We start from the raw sequence: 18,438 nt of genomic DNA, 5'->3' as shown, positions 1-18,438 counted from the left end.
GGAGCTAGGCGGAAGCCTGTTTAATCACATAGTCGCCAACTTCCTGGCACAAAGAAAATTATCACCAGACAGCAGCTACAAGACTAATTTAACTTTAGTTCTGGACAGGCACATCTGCAGCAGTCATTTCAGTAAATTTCATAAAGAAAATCTACTTCTTGGCTTCCTCTTTCTGGTGAAGTTTTCATGACTTCTCAAATGTGTTTGTGTGTACATAAATGTGTTTCCCATGAAAGAATCCTTCAAGTACAAATGTCATATCCAAATACTGTAGTTATTATTTTTCTTAAATTTGAAAGCAGTGCATCATGAATTTTTTTTTTTACCAATTTTCGAGGTATGCACTATGTGCCTAGCATTGCAAGACCCTCAAATGCCTTCTAGACTAGCACAAGGTATTAAACAAGGTTAAAAAAGGATAATTTCTATAGCAGAGAGGAGAAAGCCATCATCAAGTAGGACTTTGAGGACAGGCTCTTAGAAGCAGTAGCATTTGGGCTTGAGATGTGTAGAATTATCTGCTATAATTTTATATACAAATCTGGGCTTTGTTTTAGCACAAGCATGTTCCAGGATGCTTCCTTTTTTAGAAACTTAACTGTGCACAAGAGAAACCCAAATGTATGTTTCCAAACAAATTTAAGCATATCTGAGGGTAGAATTTGGAAAATCTTCCACTTGGACTCCATCTTCATATTTCTTATGTAAACAAACACACCCCAAGAAATCATAGGAAAGAATAGATCACAAATGTGCCTTCTTAAAAACAAAAACAAAGAAAACTGTTTTTTAATGAACAGTATTGAAAGTATGTGTTACAAAACCAAGTTGCATTTTCAGTAACTGTCTACTCTTTGTACTAGGGGAACTCATTAAGCAGGGGATTCTATTTATTTCAGTTAAATCCCTATCTAGTTCAGTTTTTTTGGGTAGAGGTTATTTATTATTTTCAGACATTGAAAGAAGGGTTGAGTACCAGGACCTCTGAACAGTTGAAATGTGTATTACAGAATCCATGCCCTGGACCTCCTGGGCTAATATTGAGAGCTATTGAGCCTCACTTCTGGCCTCTTTCCTTCAGGTACTGTCTCGCCTGGCCTACCATTTGTCTTCCCATCAGTGTCTTTCAGAATTGTTTCTCTTCTCACTGGAGATCCAGCTTTTGAATATCTATGATATTTGTCTCATCTCTTTGTCCAAATGTTCTCTCACGATGTGGATTTTTTTTTAGAATTATTCCTTTGTTTTAAGATTTTTATTTTATTTCACGTGGAGAACTGGGGTGTAGGCCAGAAGTGCAGGGGGTGAGAGGATTTACCAGAGACAGAGTAGGGAGACAGAACAGGCAGACTGACGAAATACACTGCTGAGAGGAGCAGCAGGCAAGACAGGAGAGGTCTACACCCCATGTGGCTTAGCTCCCAGGCTAGGGATTGAACTCAGGCCACTTTGCTGCAGGAGGGCCATCTCCATAGTAACACAGAGACTTAACCCCTAGGCCAATAGGGAGGCCCATAATTTTTTTTTTCTTTTAAGAATTATTCCTTTATTATAAGATTTTATTTTATTTTTGATCATGTGGCTATTTATAGATCACCATTTCTGCTTTTATTTGAAGACCTGTGTTGCAGGGCTTGGTACCTATTTCTTTGCTCTTTTTTGTGTGTCTGTCTGTTTGCCTAGCTGCCCCTGAGGGGATGGTGAGGGCTAGTCTGCTTGGGGAAGCCTGAGTCAGCCCATGTGCTTTTTGTAGGTATGGGTTGGGGCTTCAAGGGGCCCATGTAAAATCTGTTGAGAAAAGGCCATATTTCCCTTCCATTTCTCTATGCTCGTTCTCATTTTCTTCCCCCTCTCTTTTTATTTATTTCTGCCTCTCCCTCAGGCCCACCAGGACCAAAGAATCTGTGAGGTAAAATGGTCAAGGGATTAGGGACTTACTGGGTGAGTTGAGGAGAATGGCAGGATAGTGAATCTGTTTTTAAAAATTTAGATGAGCTTTTGATTTCTTCATAGAACAGTGAGCTTTGGAGTCAGGTAGTGTAGGTTTTGAATCCTGACTCTTGTCACTTATTGGCTGTATTATCTTGGGGAAATTACTTAATTTCTCAGAGGCCACTTCTTCCTGTTTGTATTGGGGGTAACAAAATCTACAACATAGGGTTGTATGTGATTGTAGGGCTAATTATAGAAAGCACGCTTCGTTAAAATTTAAATGATGTGCTCAACAAATGGAAAGCTGGTGTTGCTACTATTACTGTTTTGGAAGGGGCATCATTGAGAAGTGGGAAGAGGGTGGGTTATGGAGAAATTACTCAATAGCCCAGCTTTTGTGAGGTTGAAAATTTAAGTCAGTTACTTAGAGTGTATGGGTTGTGTTGGCCTGTGACTAGGTACGTAATCTGTTTTACTCCGTGTTTGGGCGATGTTTTCACCTCTCTAAACCTTTGGTTTTTGCTTTGTATTTTACAAAAATGATTTTGCCTACTTCGTGGGGTTTTAAGGTGATATTGTAAGTAAAACTTGTAGCATCTTGTTCTGGAACAGAATTTGATCTCGAAAGGAAGCCCTTTTTTGCACGGTAAATTTAAGACACAGAAAAAGAGCAGTTAATGCTGCAGTAACAATTATATCATTGTGTTCTTCTTTGTCCTTGGGAACAGTTATTCTGTCCCCCAAATTTGACACCCCTGGTTATTTCTCCACAGAAAGTGCTTGCACACACACACCCACAACAGCATCAGCCCATTACTGAATATTAATTAATTCTTCACTCTGTTACTTCTTGAGAAATTTCTGTTTTCCATCAAGTGTCAAGACTAGGCTCCTCATTGGTATTTCAGTGTACTTAAGCACAAGTCCTATTCTTTCAGTATTATCTGTACCTGTGATGTGAAGATGTATATGTAGTTATTTAAAGATGCATATGCAGAAAAATATTCATTTTTTACCTACAACATCTGGCTCAGTGGTTAACATTGTAGGAGCTCAGAAAATATTTCTAATTTAATTTAATTTTTTTTTTGTTCCGTTAATAGCTAAACTGTTTGCAATGTAGCAGTCAGTTTGGGTGTTTTATTTCATACTGAACATTAGACCGATAAACTCTGGATATTGGCCTGTTGCTGAACATGCCTTTTCTTTCCTCAAATTTGAACTGTCTGCTCTTCTTGGCTAAGAAATTCTGGTAAGATTTATGTATTTGGCACTTAGGGTCCTTGCCACTTTGCAAACGTTTTGCAAATATTAACTGATAGAGTTCTCATAACAGTCCTATGAGTAGATACAACTATGATCCTCATTTTATAGGTGATGAAACCACAGAGGGTAAATAACTCGCCCAAGTTAACACAGCTCTCATGTGTTATGGTGTTTGAACCCGGTAGCTGTTGACTTCAGTGGTAGTGTTCTGTATACATCACCCCTGCTTCCTAGCTGCCTGCATGCCAAGTGCCTGAAGGCTGTTCTTTCTCTCTTAGAAAGTTGCTTATATCCCTTGACCCGTGCACTGCTTTAAAGATGGCTTCACGGAGTTACACAGCAATAGAGTGAATTCTGACAGCAGAAGAATTGTGGTATGTTGAAATGCTGTATGATGTAAGATGTGCTGACAGATTTTGGGTCGATGTTCATGTTCCACCAGGGGGCCAAATTGCCAAATCTTGTGCTCAGACTCCTCTGATAATTTTTCCTCAGAGGCATTCATCCTTTTAATCTTGTGGTAGAAAATTAAAGTGGGTTTTGCTGAAGTGTGGTTTATTTTTAAGTTTTCTTTCACATATTAGTTTAGAAGTTAATTAAGTACCTGGCCTATGAATGTGGCTTCTTGCATTTCCTCACTGTTTTCAGCATTTCGAGAGAGGATTTTCCTTACAGGAATTAGATTACAGACTGGAGGGTTTATATTTTATCAGTAAATCATGTGTATTTGGGGTCCGGCAGGCTCGATAATATGACTTGAAGGAAAGTCAGGCAAACACAACTGTCTCAGATTTTAAAGGTCTTTTGAACAGAGTCTGAAACAAACATGTTTGTCAGCCTAAGGTCCAGGAAGGAAGAAGGGCTTTTTCATTTGGCTTGTAGTAATTTATTGTATCTTTGGATTGCCCCAGATGTGTTAAGTTGCACAAAGGTCTAAGCCTGCTTGAAAGCTGTGATTATAAATATTTTGAGGGGATTATTGATTCATTTGAGAATTTGGTAAAAATGGCGAGCTCTCACCCTAGAAAACACACACACACACACACACACACACACTTTTTTTTCCTAGCTCCTTATGGTGCATGCACATGTGGCACTTCACCGTGGAAACCAATTTACTGCCCCACTCTGTGTGCTGTCCTCCCCTAGGTAGCCTGACTCTAAAATTCAGCTAGCTGGCTAACTTTTTACTCCTTATATTCTTTTTTTTTTTTTTTTTTTTTACTCCTTATATTCTTGCTTGTACCTGAGGACTGTTTTCATTTTAAGTTCTTTCTGACTCTGGTAAGGTGAATCTCAGAAGGGAAGAAAAATGATCCCCTCAAACTCAAGCACATACTGTCACTGTGGGAGACAACTCTCCAGCGGATCCTGTTTTCTAGCCACCATTAACTGATGTTGAAAGGGGTCCAGTTAAACTCACCTGCAAAATCTTCCCATTCCTGCCCTGCCCCTCTCTCTCTTCTGCCAAACTAGATCCCCCAAGCTCACAAACTCTTATGTACCTGGGCACATGTATGTTCTCTATCTGGAATTCCTTCCATTACACCCCAAAAATGCCTGCTCATCTTTCAATGCCCAGCTTAAATAGAAGCCTTGCTCTACCCCTGGCAGCTTCTTTCGCCTCTGTTTTTCCACAGCAATCTTTAAAGGCCTGGGTTACAGCACACATATCATGTTGTAATTATTTTTTATATGTTTGGCAGACTCTATTGCCTGTAAACCAAGTGCTTGTTTTAATCATCTTTGATCACCCAGCCAGGTGTCAGGTGCTAATACATTTGCCATCCAGCATTTAAACAAGTGGGCGGTGGAGTTAGGATGCCAGGATTCAGATTCTAACTTTCTGACCTTGTGATGAAATAACTTTGTCTCTTTGTGCCTGTTTGCTCTGTAGGCTTGTGGGCTGGGGGTGTTGAATCACTTTATGTGATGCCTGGCACACTACAGTATTCAGCAGGTGTACACCATCATATTTAATCATTACTTAGTGTAATATTCAGTATTTATCAAATGACTGAAAAACTCTTAATATGGTGCAAACATTATAACTTACAGAAATTAAGTTGATTTCTGTAAGTTGAAACCCCAGCATAGATCAGATCAATCAATCTTCGACTTGTGGGACTCCTTGAGCGGCTTGGTGTAGAACACTCTTTATGCAGCCTACCGTCTACCTCTTGGTATTCATATTAACTGTCAGCCGTGTGCAGGCACTATGCCATTGAGAAGTAAGTACTACGAGAACGTAAGACTTTTTATATTAAGTTTATTTTCTTACATTCATTTTAATGTAAGATAACTTCTAGTGGAAATATGATGCATACTATTTCAGTGTGATAGTTCATATGTGTTCAAAACCTTTTTTTTTTTTTTCCCAATCACTTTCAGAGCAGGCCCCAGCAAGATTTGGGATGTCTAGAGGGTCAGGGCTCCTATCTCTGCATCCCCATCGAGTCTCACCCAACCAATAATATTCAGCCTTGGGGGACTTCATAAGAATCATTTAGCCACAGAAGTGTCCGCTTCTGCTTCTGCAACAAGTCAAAGGTGATGAGAAAAAATTGTCATCAAAAGAGTTCTTGGTGTTTCATTTGTAGGCAGGAAAAAGACATCCTGCTATAAACCATACATAGACTAATCCTATTTTAGAATTGGAAGGAGCTTCCTTAGTTCAACCCCTTTTTACACCTATACAACCTGAAGTCCAAAAAGGGGTAGTGATTTGCATATCACTTTGAGTTATGGCTATGAGATGGGCCCCTGCCATCAGGATTCATATGGGTGGTTAAGTGGCTGACTAGAGTGGGCTTGGGGGTCCCGAATGGCCCTGCAGTGGCGCTCTGTATGGGAGTTCCTGTCTTCAGGCACACAGCTTGTTTCTAGAAAACCTTGGACCTCCCCAGCAGTATCTGCTTTGTGCTTTTATAACTAGATTTTACCTAAATTAGAAGCAGTGAAGTCAAGGCCTCCTGGAAGGGTGTTTAGTTTTCCTTTGGAGGGGAAAAAAGCCAAAGAAAAACAATTAAGCTAATGACAGTGTTGGAAGTGTTAACCACACCATCTAGTGATTGATATACATGTCCCTGAATTTTGTACTGAAACATAAAAAGTCTGTAATCTTCTTTGTAATCAAAATTTAACCAATTATAGTAGATCTCAAATACATTCTTAGCAAGCAGATCATCAAGTAAGGTCCCTTTCATCAGCTTCATACAGTGATTTTCTTTCATGCTTTGCCTTCTTGGTGTCTCCAAAGTTTCTGAGCTCAACCGCCTTCAGATTGTGCTATTGCCTCCAGATTTCTATGTTTAAAAAAAAAGGGTATAGATTTCTTGTTTTCTTTTCTAAAATGTTAGGTTCATTTGCGATTTTCAAGACATTTGTGATTTTAAAGCAAAAGAGAGGGGATGCTTAGGGAGAAATTAAATAATGGTTTCTTAGAAGTTAAATGCCCAAACCCTCGTGACTGTGACTTATATAACAACTTTATAATTATACAACCTATGCATAAACTTGACAGATTTAACATGTGAAATGGCATTAAGTCCATTTGCCAGGTTGGCAGTATGGGAATCACATCTATGACTATATACCTGTAGTATCTAAGAAGCAAGTGTGACTCTTGATTCTTTGCTGTCTTGTGGAACATGGTGTCTAGGAACTTTGCTAGAAGCAAAGAGGTTTTGTTGTGTTTATCCTGGGTTTGTCTTTTTGGTGCCCATTTTTCATAAAGAAAACCAAAAGTTTAGTGATTTGTTTAGTAACTCTTGATCCAGATCCCTACAATACTTTCCTAAGTAAATCAAAGAATAGAAATGCAGTATTAAAGTACTTTTAAAAAAATACTAGAATTTAGGGCCTCCTTGGTGACACAAGGGGTTAAACACCATACTATGAAACAATCTGCAGCCTCTGCAGCATAAGTTCTATCCCTGGCCAGGGAGCAACACATGGTGAAGCAGACTTCTCCTGTCGCACCCATTGCGTATTTTGTCAGTCTGCCTGTTCTGTTTCCCGCTGTCTCTGGTGAATCCTCTCACCCTCCCACGCATCTGGCCTGTACCCCAGTTCTTGCATGCATGCATGCATGCATGAATAAATAAATAAATAAATAAATCTAAAAAAAAAAAAAAAAAGACGTCTTCACCAGGACACCTGCTCTGTCACACAGCACAGACCCTGACAGTAGTACCCACCACTGAGGTGCTTGTGATTTCTTTTGATGTCCCTTGAGGAGGTTGTCAAGAGCTCCTTAAGTCCTTCCTGGAGTGAAATGTTTATATCCTCAGAAATTATTGCCTTGACTTGAGTCATTTACCTGTTTTGCCTTCCTATCAAACAGACCACTTCCATAGTTCCTGTGGTAAGATTACGTCAATGGAGGTGTAGTAGTAAGAGGATTTTATGATTAAACTCAGATATACTTCAGTAATAGTGTGGGAATGTGGTGAGGGTTTATATGAATCAAAGTGTAAGATATGGATAATTGCTTATAATAAAACCAAGTACAGTGTCAATCTTGTTCATAACTTAGCAATAGTTTAAATTTATTATTTGTTATTAGCTGCTTTACTCCTTTGAACAGTCAAGACATGGGTAAATAAATGTAAAAAATATTCACACTTGTTTTCATATTCACAATTGTTTTCTGACTAAATTGCAACATTGGAAAACAACAAAAGAAAAACTCTTTAGCTTAGCCATTTCATTGACCCAAGAAAAATCACACAAGCTCTGAAAACAGCTTTTATTTGGAGAGCTAGACTTTGTGTCTTCCCATGTGGAATATTCAACAGAAATTCAATGCAAGCTTTTGCTCTAAAATGAAGATGTCTTTTTGCCTAAGAATAGACCCTTCTTTCAGTATGGAAACCAGATAAGCTGTCCTACAGCAATCCAAATAGCTGGTGGCCTCACCCCCACCCCACTCCCAAACTTGACTAACAACAGCAATATAATTTTACCATTTAAAACTTGGCTGACCCAAACATGAACTTTCAAAGAAAATAAGAGTCATTACTAAAAGAGATTCCATTTCTTTCCGGGGCCTAATTTAAGATGACTTTCCAGAACTTTGAAAAAACTTATTCTTCAAATGGCCACTTAATTGTGAAACAAAATAAACACCCACAAGGGAGGAAAAATATAGCATTCTCTGCTTGGGTTTTAATATTTTTTTTTTTTTTTTTTCAGGAATAAGTTTTAGCTTTGCTTTCTGGGGCTGCCATACATAGTTTGGAATGATTTATCCAGTTAACTCTGAAGATTATACCCTAAATTTTAAGAGTAATGATTTATGAATACTCTTAATTTGATAAAACTTTCTTAAAATTTGCCCTGTTAAGCTCCCTATAATAATACCTCTTTATTCTGTGTGCCCTGATTATTTAGAACCAGGAGTGTCTTGGTGGGCCTGACTTTCAAGCCCTTGCTTGTTGCAATGAACCTTGCTAATAATTCTTACTGTGTATGCCTTCCCAGATATTTGGAAATAAGGTCCCAGGGACTGGGAACAGTTCAGGGGAACCACCTGACATTACTTGGAGTGGCACAGTAGAGAGTTCACAGGCTTGGAAGTTAGACAGGCCTGGGTTTAAATACAGACTTTGGACTCTGAGGCTTTGTCTTTGGGCAAAATGAGTCTAACTTGCCTCATTGTAAACCAGGGATAATTATACTTGTCATGGCAGGTTTGTTGGATGATTACATGTGATAACATGTGATTAGGTTTGAATCAACTATCTGGTACATAGTAGGAATTCATGAAATGGTAGCTGTTTTTATTTTATTATAATTATTGGCTTACTATAGTTATTGACCTAAAGAATTCCTATGTCCTGATTTTTGGTTCTCTTGTCGTTTGCATTACATGTGTTTATTTGAGTGATAATAAGTATGTTATTGCAAAAGTAACATGGAGTAATCATTCATCTCACATGGTCCTAAACCAAGGCAGTCGCTTCTATAATGTGTGACAGAGCCCATATTTTGTTTGTAGTTAAACAAGTTAAAACTATTTAGAGTCCTGGATCAGCAAGTCACGGTAAGCTAGAAAATGAGGGGGCTGTGTTTGGTGTTTTCCTAGATTACTTTTAAGTCTGAAATTCTGTTGGCATTGAGTACACTAGGATTGGGATCTTTTAATTTCTACAACTCTTGGGAAATTGGGTGTATCAAGGGTTATTACATGAAAGTGTAAGGGAGTTACTCTCAGTGGTATTTTGTGTCCACTAAGAACAGAGACTGAAGTCTGTGTTCGATCCTGCCAGATGTGTAAAAATTACTTCTCATCACACACATATCATTTAGTCCTTTAACTATAATTTTTGTTTAATGGTAAGCAATTTGTGGAATTCAGTTTAACCCTTTATGAAGGGAAACACGAAAAGATGACATCTCCATCTTTAAGAATTTATAATTAAGTACGACTGAACAATATAAAACAAAAAAGGTCCTAAAACATGTTTCAAAAGGACCAGACTTCCAAAGAAGACACATCCCTGTAGTAGTCCAAATAATGGCTAATTCCTTGCTTTCCAGAGCATATTACCTGCTCCCCAGAGAGGATTTTTTAGATGCATTGCTATTAGAATTGGTTAATTCTCTTTCATAAGCTGCATAAACCTTTGTAATTCAGCAGTATTCTTATTTTATGATAAATGAATAACCAAGTTCAAAGCATTTTGCTGTAATTTAGAATTCAGTTCATACTCATAATCCATAGGGAGTAATGGATTCTGGGTTGGTGACATACAGATAAGTATTAGCTGAGAGGAGCTAAGGGAAAGGTGTGCCATGGGCGGGTGGTGGTGGTAATGGGTTAGGGAAGACTTCATATCAGGAATTATCTTGAAGAGGCTTCAAAGGTCGGTCAGGGACTGGGAGCAAAAGATACAACTTTGGTAGATTATTTAAGTCAGGAATATATATATATAAAAATTCTTTGGAATATGGGTAATAGAGGAGGACACAGTAATTTTTCCTTGAATACTTGGTACTTCCTTGAATTGTTATTTAAAATTTGGTTATTTGAGGGCCTCCCGCGTGGCGCAGCGGTTGAGGGCTGGGCTGCGAAGCTGCCTGCAGTCTCTGCAGCGCCGGTTCGATCCCTGGCTGCTCCCCGGCCGCAGGAGGAGGGTCCCACATGGCGCGCAGACCTCTCCTGCCGCCCGCTGCTCCCCTCAGCAGTGTACTTCGGTCCTTCTGCCTGCTCTGCTCCCCGCTCTGGCTCTGGTGAATTCTCTCGCTCTGGTGAATTCTCTCACCCTCCCGCGCTTCTGACTGTACCCAGTGCTTGTATAAAAACAAAAACAAAACAAAACAAAAAAAAAAACCAACTTCAGTCCTTAAAAAAATAAAATAAAATAAAATTTGGTTGTTTGATACTTTCCTTGATACTTCCTTGAATTGTTATTTGAAATTTGGTTACTTACAATAATTATCTCCTTTTTCTTTTGAAGAACGTAATTGTACTCTTCTATAGTTACTACTTCAACCTCCCTCAAGTCAGGCTTAACTTCCCTTTACTTTTCTGAGCCTCCAAACATTTCCTAGTGCCAAGAGTTACCTTTTCTCCATTTCCCTGTGAACAGTTCCAGTGGTGATATACGTCTGTGACTTACATGCTTGGTGTGCTGTTCCTGTCTAGTTGGATGACTGCATATTTAATTTGCTCCTTAGAGCAGCTCTACACATATTTAAATGTGTTTTCATATTTCTCCGAATCTTGATTTCCTCACCTTCCCTTCCAGGCTGAGTATCTATGTTTCTCTAACCATTTTAATAAGTCATATTTCCAGTACCTTTACTGACCTGACTTCTCTTCTTTGGGTCTGCAGCTTGTTCCTCCCTGCCGTCAGATAGGGTTTTCTGCTTTGAGCAAAGACCTGTGCAGAACAGCTTGGCATGGTCACCTTTTGCTAACATCACTTCTACTTAGGATGTTAGTTTTTTCAGCATATGCGCCATCTTTTCCCTGCTCCTCCAATGATGCTGGTATGTGGTTTGCCACAGCTTGCTAGTGCCCTTGCAGTCTTTCATATGGTTTGCTCATGTTTTTATTTCAGAAAGAAAGATAGGGATTCATTGTGATTTTTTCACTAGCAGAAATCCTTGCTCATAGGCACTTAATAAATATTTCCTTAATGTAATTGAATAAGTAATGAACCTTTAAATGTTTGAACTCCTTGTGGTGATATGTGTAGCAATTTGACCTAGCATCAGGATTGTAGGTCAGACATTGAAATTGATTTTATCAAAGCGTGACATTTGGATAAACATGTTCACTCAAGAATTTTGTATTGAACTTTGTTTGAATGCTTTCAAAAATGGTTTTCTTTGGAAATGGTTTATTTATTATGCAAGTTTGTCTGTAGAGCATAATTTAAAAATATTTATTTATTTTTCCCATCTAATTGCTCCCTTTCTGATAAATAGCCGGGTGGCTTTTAGCAAAATAACAGTTAATTAACAGGACTCTTGGAATAATCTGTAAGGTTTCTGAGCCAACTACTTGTCTTATTCTTTTTTTCTCTCCAAGTTTTAGAATTGCCATTATAATCTTTATCAGATACAGAGTATAGTAGGTTCCTTCTGTCCTACCTGTACCATGAAGTATGTGGATGTGAAAACAGTTGAGAGTGGTCATTATTGCAAGGGGAAAGGAAAGCCATAGTAGCCAAGAATGCCAGTTTACCTGAACTGAAGTGACTTGGTTGAGGAGATTTTACTTAAGCAGAAGTGTAACTGATTATTACCTGTAATAGATTAATATGAAAATTGCCATTTACTTCTGAAATTTAATTCTTTATTTAGTTCTTTATCTCACACAAGAGAGGCATTCCAAGTACAGAATCTATCCTAGTCCACCTTTTTATGTTTTCTTTTGTATTATGTCACTAGATATATGGATGTGTTAAAATTTATATTAAGTTTGTGTTCTATCCAGAGCTCTGGAGAAATACCTGAATTTACTTTGAAATGTCAAAAAATACTTTGAAGCTGTAACAGTAGAACTGAAGTTATTTTATCTAATTTCATCTCATGTTCAGTTACATGCTCAAGAAACGTTTGGAGGATAAATTTTATGTGTATATCATTTAAAATAAAATCTCTTTAATCACAAGTTCAAAAGGAAAGGATGTATTCTATATTTCCTGTTGGATCCTAATGATGTGTCGCAGGAGTCACGGATCCAGCAATTTCTAAGGTGTTAAAAAGTAATTTGATAGTTTCATGAGGCAAAATCTTTCCTTATGAGAGTCCTTTCGTAGGACAACATAATGATGTGGAAGGCCTGGACCATTATTCACAGGGAACCTTATGGCAAGCACCTAAGAGAATTGTAATAAGCTAATTTTGCAATGAAAGCCTCTAAAAAGTATTATTATGAGATAATCTTTTTTGACATTCTGAAGATGAGTTTTTCTAAAAGTTAAAACGTTTCTCCTTAGCGTTAAAATCTCCCATATGCTTTTCTCTCGCTAATTGACCTTTTTTAAAAAGTAATTTTTAAAAATTTGATAAAAAAACAACAAAATTTGCTATCTGAACCATTTTTAAGGTTATGGTTCAGTAGTGTTAAGTATATTCAAATTGTTGTGCAACAGCTCTCCCAAACTTTTCTTCCTGCAAAATAGAAATTCTGTACCTGTTCAGTAACTCTTTGTCCCCCTCCTGCACGGCCCTTGGGCAACTCCATTTTTCTTTTCTATCTCTCTGGATTTGTCTGATTTGGAAATCTTACATATAAATGGAATTATAAACTTTCACGTGTTTTTTAAAATTAATTAATTTATTTATTTATAAGCACTGGGTATAGTCAGAAGCATGGGAGAGTGAGAGAGTTCACCAGAGTCAGAGCGGGGAGCAGAACAGGCTGAAGGACCAAAGTACACTGCTGAGGGGAGCAGCGGGCGGCAGGAGAGGCCTACGCGCCATGTGGGACCCTCCTCTGGTGGCCGGGGAGCAGCCGGGGATTGAACCGGCGCTGCAGAGACTGCGGGCAGCTTCGCAACCCAGCGCTCAACCGCTGCGCCACCGGGGAGGCCCTTTTTTTTTTTTTTTAAGGAATTGTTTATTTGCTGAACCTGGGCAGATTAGATATACAACCAATTTTAAATTTACATCTTTTAATTCACTTTTGAAGTGTTTCTCACACACACATACTGGCAGGCAACAGCTGTCCTAAGGTAAAAACAGTCACCTTAAGCTGTTGTATTTTCACCCAAGGTTGAAAAATTGTTTATCTTGAATATGAAAACCTGTTAACAAATTTAAATTGAGTATATAAAACTCATTACTTGTAGTTTTCCCCTTGCAAAGATCCAAAAAAAAGGTGCAAGTAACTACTATCCATCAGTCACAACATAATCCTGGATCATCCCCTCACCAAAACCCATGCTCCTTTAATTTTAAACCCATCATCAGAGACCGAGAGAAAGTCATTTCATTTTGTACAAAACAAAATTCACATGTGCCAAAAGAAGAAAGACCTAAGAAAAACAAAAACCAAAACCCTAGTACTGATAGTGCTGCTCAGTACCCTAATTGAACAGTGGCCAAAATGCCACTGATCAGAAATAAAATAGTGGCTCTATTTTATGGCAATTAAATCTAAGAGGCTTTAACCCTTTGGCATCAGAAATCCAGATTTTTCCAATTATGTGACTTCATACCTCCTGTGTACCAAGTGTGGAGAAAATGGAGGTGGCAGCATAGAAAGAACTACCAGTCACTGAAAAACCCAGAGAACTGGCTATAATAGAGACTTCTGTTATTAGGCAAAAACCAAAAACTGGTTATTAGCTGCTTGGGTCATCAATTTAAATGTGGCGGTGATTGAGCCCTACGGTTCAAAGTAAAATTTAGGGGGAAAATGTCATTGGGTTAAGTCTAATCTTTAAAGCAAAAACAAAATAAAGTATGAAAGTAGCAACCTGCCAGCGTACTCCAAAGTCCCAGAGCTCTGCCATTAGGCTGGACAGAAAATGCCAAGATCCAAACTATTTCTCTTAAGTACTCAACAGATTGAGTTTAATAATTTGAACTACAGGGCCTCCCTGGTGGCACAGCGGTTGAGCGCTGGGTTGCGAAGCTGCCCGCAGCCTCTGCTGCGCCGGTTCGATCCCCGGCTGCTCCCCGGCCACCGGAGGAGGTTCCCACATGGTGCGCAGACCTCTCCTGCCGCCCGCTGCTCCCCTCAGCAGTGTACTTCGGTCCTTCTGCCTGTTCTGCAACCCGCACTGGCTCTGGTGAATTCTCATACCCTCCTGCACTTCTGACTGTACCCAGTGCTTGTATAAATAAACAAACAAACAAACAAATCTTAAAAAAAAATACATATATATATATATATAATTTGAACTACAGAATAAGGGTTCCAAAGAATGCAGTCGCGTTAGTAAAGTACTAGTGATAGAGTCCTGTCCTAAAACAACTGTGCTGCATGAAAACAAAGGGAAAAGAGGACAGAAGAAGGATTGTATGCCTAGATTTCACTTACAGAGTTGACGTTCTGGAAGGACCTGCAAATGGAGGCAGAACTCAAGTAAATTATGCCAATCAAATTTCAGTTTTTCACTATAACTTTCCTAAGAAGTTACCTTCCCCCCAATATCTATTAAGCACAAAGAAACAAGCTATGAATGTACAGTTTGGAAAATTAAAACTTAGAAACTAATGACATTATTATGACCAAGATGTTTGGTAAACAGTGAATCACGAGTTTGGGATCACCAGGAAAAGGCTTTTTAAACAATCCTCCGGACTTCAAAAGATCTCTTCAGGTAGTAGATCTGTCCCAGTGTCATGGCAACTAGAACAAGAGCTTCAAAGAAAGACCAAAGGACCATTCTGCTGTTGTGTTGTTGTTGACGGCTCTGTGTATTCTCTCCTGAACTTCCACGTACTCCTGTTCATGCTTGATGGCTGTCATTGCCACTGCTAGTTCATTAATCATTTCTCCTAGGTGGTTCTGATGCGCTTCTGTCCTGTCCTTTTGGGGCTTCCCCAATATCAACGGTAAACATCACAAATCTTCGGGGTCATGGTGGACATCTGATTGCTGAAACAAAACTTGTATGTTCCATCCATGTGAGCAGCAAATGTGTATCCCACTGGACTCCCGGTCTCCTTTATAAATTCCTTCCTTATCAGGCCCTGTAATCTCCACGTTGATTTCCAGGAAGCCACCCTCAGGTACCTCGAAGATGAGACCCATCTTGGTGTCTGAGGTGACCCGCTCCAAGAAGCGTTCCTCAGCGTGCACATCGATGCTGACACAGTAGCCCAAGGCCGTGGCCAGGAGAGCGGCCAAGAGCACCAGCAGCAGCTTAGCAAGCGTCACAATAGTGGGGCTGGGGCTGAAGCCAGGTCTGGGATTTAGGCCTCCAGAGCCGCCGCCCTGGAATTACAGACTTTCTTGTGACTAATTTCACAAATGATTCCTGCAGGTTCATACATGTTGTAGTGTTTGTCAGGATTTACTTTTCACGGCTGAATAATATCCATCATGTGCATGTACTTCATTTTGTTTGTCCTTTTGTTGATGGCTATTTGGGTTGTATCCATTTCCTGGCTGTTGTGAATTTTGCTGCTATGAACTTAGGTGTGTGAATATTTTTGAGACCCTGTTTTCAGTTCCTCAGGATATATACTCAGAAATGGGATTGCTGTATCATATGGTTAATTCTTTATTTTTGAAGGGACTGTCCTGTTTTCCACAAATGTCTACGTTCTTTTACATCCTAACAAAACAGAAACTTTACAGTTTCGCCACATGATTTGTAACACTTCCTGCCTCTTTGAAACAATAGTTGTCAGCTTTGAACACTAACCAAATGGATCATTTAATTCTTGATTGCCGGGGTGCACAAATGAGATTTGTGTGCAATCTTAAAAATGCTGGACTTTTAATTTTTTTAATCAAGTTAGCATTGGTTTAACACTGTGTTATTAACAGGTATAAGATCACACCTCCTCACATACATGTCACCATACCACACACACCAAGGCACCCAGGGTCTGCCAGAGTCCATTGTGTTTCCCTCTCACTTTACATCCCCCTCCCCATTTTGTAATCTCAGTTCTAGTCAGATTTCTAGAGTAAATTGGCTTTAATTTTGTCTGACTCTTTTGTTTCTTTGTATTCCACATATAAGTGAAATCATCTGGTGTTTGCCTTTCTCCTTCTGACTTAATTCACCTAACATAATCCCCTCTGGTCCGTCCATGTTGCAAATGGCAAGAGTTCATCAATTTTTTAAATAGTGGAATAGTATATTCCATTGTGTATATTACCACATGTTCTTAATCCACTCATTTGTCCTTTAGCACTTAGGAACTTGACTATTGCAAATAGTGCTGCAGTGAACATAGGAATACATTTATCTCTTTAAATTTGTATTTTTGCGTTCTTTGGGGCAGATACCTGGGACTAGAATTTGCTGGAGCATATGGTACATCTATTTTTAATATTTTAAGAAATCTCCATCTTGTTTTCCATAAGGGCTGGACCAGTCTACATTCCCACCAGTAGGGTATGAGGGTTTCCTTCTCTTAGCATCTTTGCCAGCAATTGTCTTCTGGTGTGAGATGGTGTCCAATTACGGTTTTGATTTGCATTTCCTTGATAAATGATGTTAAGGTTTTTTTTTTTTTTTTCATGTGCCTGTTGACCAATATGTCTTATTTGGAAAAGTATCTGTCTCTTCTGCCCATTGTCTGATTGGGTTACTATCTTTTTTTGGTATGAGTTCTTCATATAGCTTGGATATCCTTCTCAGATGTATGAGGTGCAAATATTTTCTCCCATTCAATAGTGTCTTTTTGGGGGGATGGGGGGGTGATAGTTTCTTTCACTGTTCAGAAGCATTTTAGTTAGATTTAGTTCCATTTGTTCATTTTCGTTTTTGTTTCCCTTGCTGTTTGACATGAATCTACAAAACCACCACTGAAACTCATTTTGTGGAGTGTTTTATCTGTTTTCAATGTGTTTTATGGTTTTGGGTTTTTAACATCTATATCTTTAATCTATTTTGAGTTAATTTTTGTGTAAGGTGTGAGATGCTGATCTAGTTTCATTCCTGTGTGTAGCTGTCCAGTTTTCTCAACACCATTTCAGAAATAAAACCCACTGGGTCTTGACTTAAGATCCTTCCAATGTACTGTGAAATTCAGTTTGCTAAAGTTTGTAGTGAATTTTTACATCTATGTTCATCATGAATTATGGTCTTAATTTTCTTTATGATGTCTGTTGACAGTTTAGCATCAAAATAATGTTGGCCTCATTGAATGTGTTTCGAGTAGCCTCTATTTTTTGGAAAAGTTTGAGAAGGATAGGTATTCATCTTTGAAGATTTGGTAGACCCAGGTTTTTATTAAATTGTATGATCCTCTGCATTTGTGAAGTATCAGTTGTAATGTCTCTTTCATTCCTGATACCATTTGGTTTTTCTCCCTGTCTTTTTATTTTTACTTTCATTTATTTATTTATTTATTTATTTATTTATTTATTTATTTATTTATTTATTTATTTATTTATTTTAAAGAGGCATGCATTTTTATTTATTTATTTTTTGTTTATTTGTTTGTTTATACAAGCATTGGGTACAGTCAGAAGCTCAGGAGGGTGAGAGAATTCACCAGAGCCAGAGTGGGGAGCAGAGCAGGCAGAAGGACCTAGGTACACTGCTGAGGGGAGCAGCGGGCGGCAGGAGAGGTCTGCGCGCCATGTGGGACCCTCCTCCGTTGGCCGGGGAGCAGCCAGGGATCGAACCCGCGCTGCGGAGGCCGTGGGCAGCTTCGCAACCCAGCGCTCAACTGCTGTGCCACCGGGGAGGCCCTCTCCCTGTCTTTTTAAAAAAAATTTTCCCTCCAGGAAATCAGTTTTTGTGCTCATTGTTCCTTTAGACTGTCTTTTTGATTTCTATTTCATTTATTTCTGCTCTGATTTTTATTTCCTTCTACTGGATTTTGGTGTTCTTTTCTTTTCCTTGCACCTTCTAAGTACCCTAGTGGGAGAGATACGGTTGTTTATTTGAGCTCCTCCTTGTTTCTTGATGTAGGCTATATACTTACACTTCCCTGTTAGTATTGTTTTTGCTGTGTCTGATGGGTTGTCTTCATTTTTGTTCCTCTCCAGGTATTTAAATTCTTTCATGTCCTTATTTCTCCAGAGGTTGTTCAATAGTGTGCTGTTCAATCTCCATATATTAGGTTTTTCCTGCTTAAAAAGCT

General features: G+C 38.8%; 1 protein-coding gene and 1 pseudogene across 4 annotated transcripts in view; one reads left to right on the top strand and one right to left on the bottom strand.

Moving 5' to 3' along the window:
• The window catches only part of RBPMS (RNA binding protein, mRNA processing factor), a gene marked incomplete at both ends in the record, with an annotated part of 159,114 nt that overhangs the window by 27,733 nt on the left and 112,943 nt on the right, over nt 1-18,438 (top strand). The gene's annotated exons all lie outside the window — the stretch shown is intronic.
• On the bottom strand, nt 14,952-15,294 carry LOC311169810 (transmembrane emp24 domain-containing protein 2-like; annotated as a pseudogene). Its single transcript has one exon. The product of its transcript is annotated as a transmembrane emp24 domain-containing protein 2-like (transcript).

The sequence above is a fragment of the Talpa europaea genome, assembly GCF_964194135.1.
Source record: "Talpa europaea genome assembly, chromosome: 4".
NCBI classification, from domain to species: Eukaryota; Metazoa; Chordata; class Mammalia; order Eulipotyphla; family Talpidae; genus Talpa; species Talpa europaea.
This window is presented reverse-complemented; position numbering and strand designations above follow the sequence as displayed.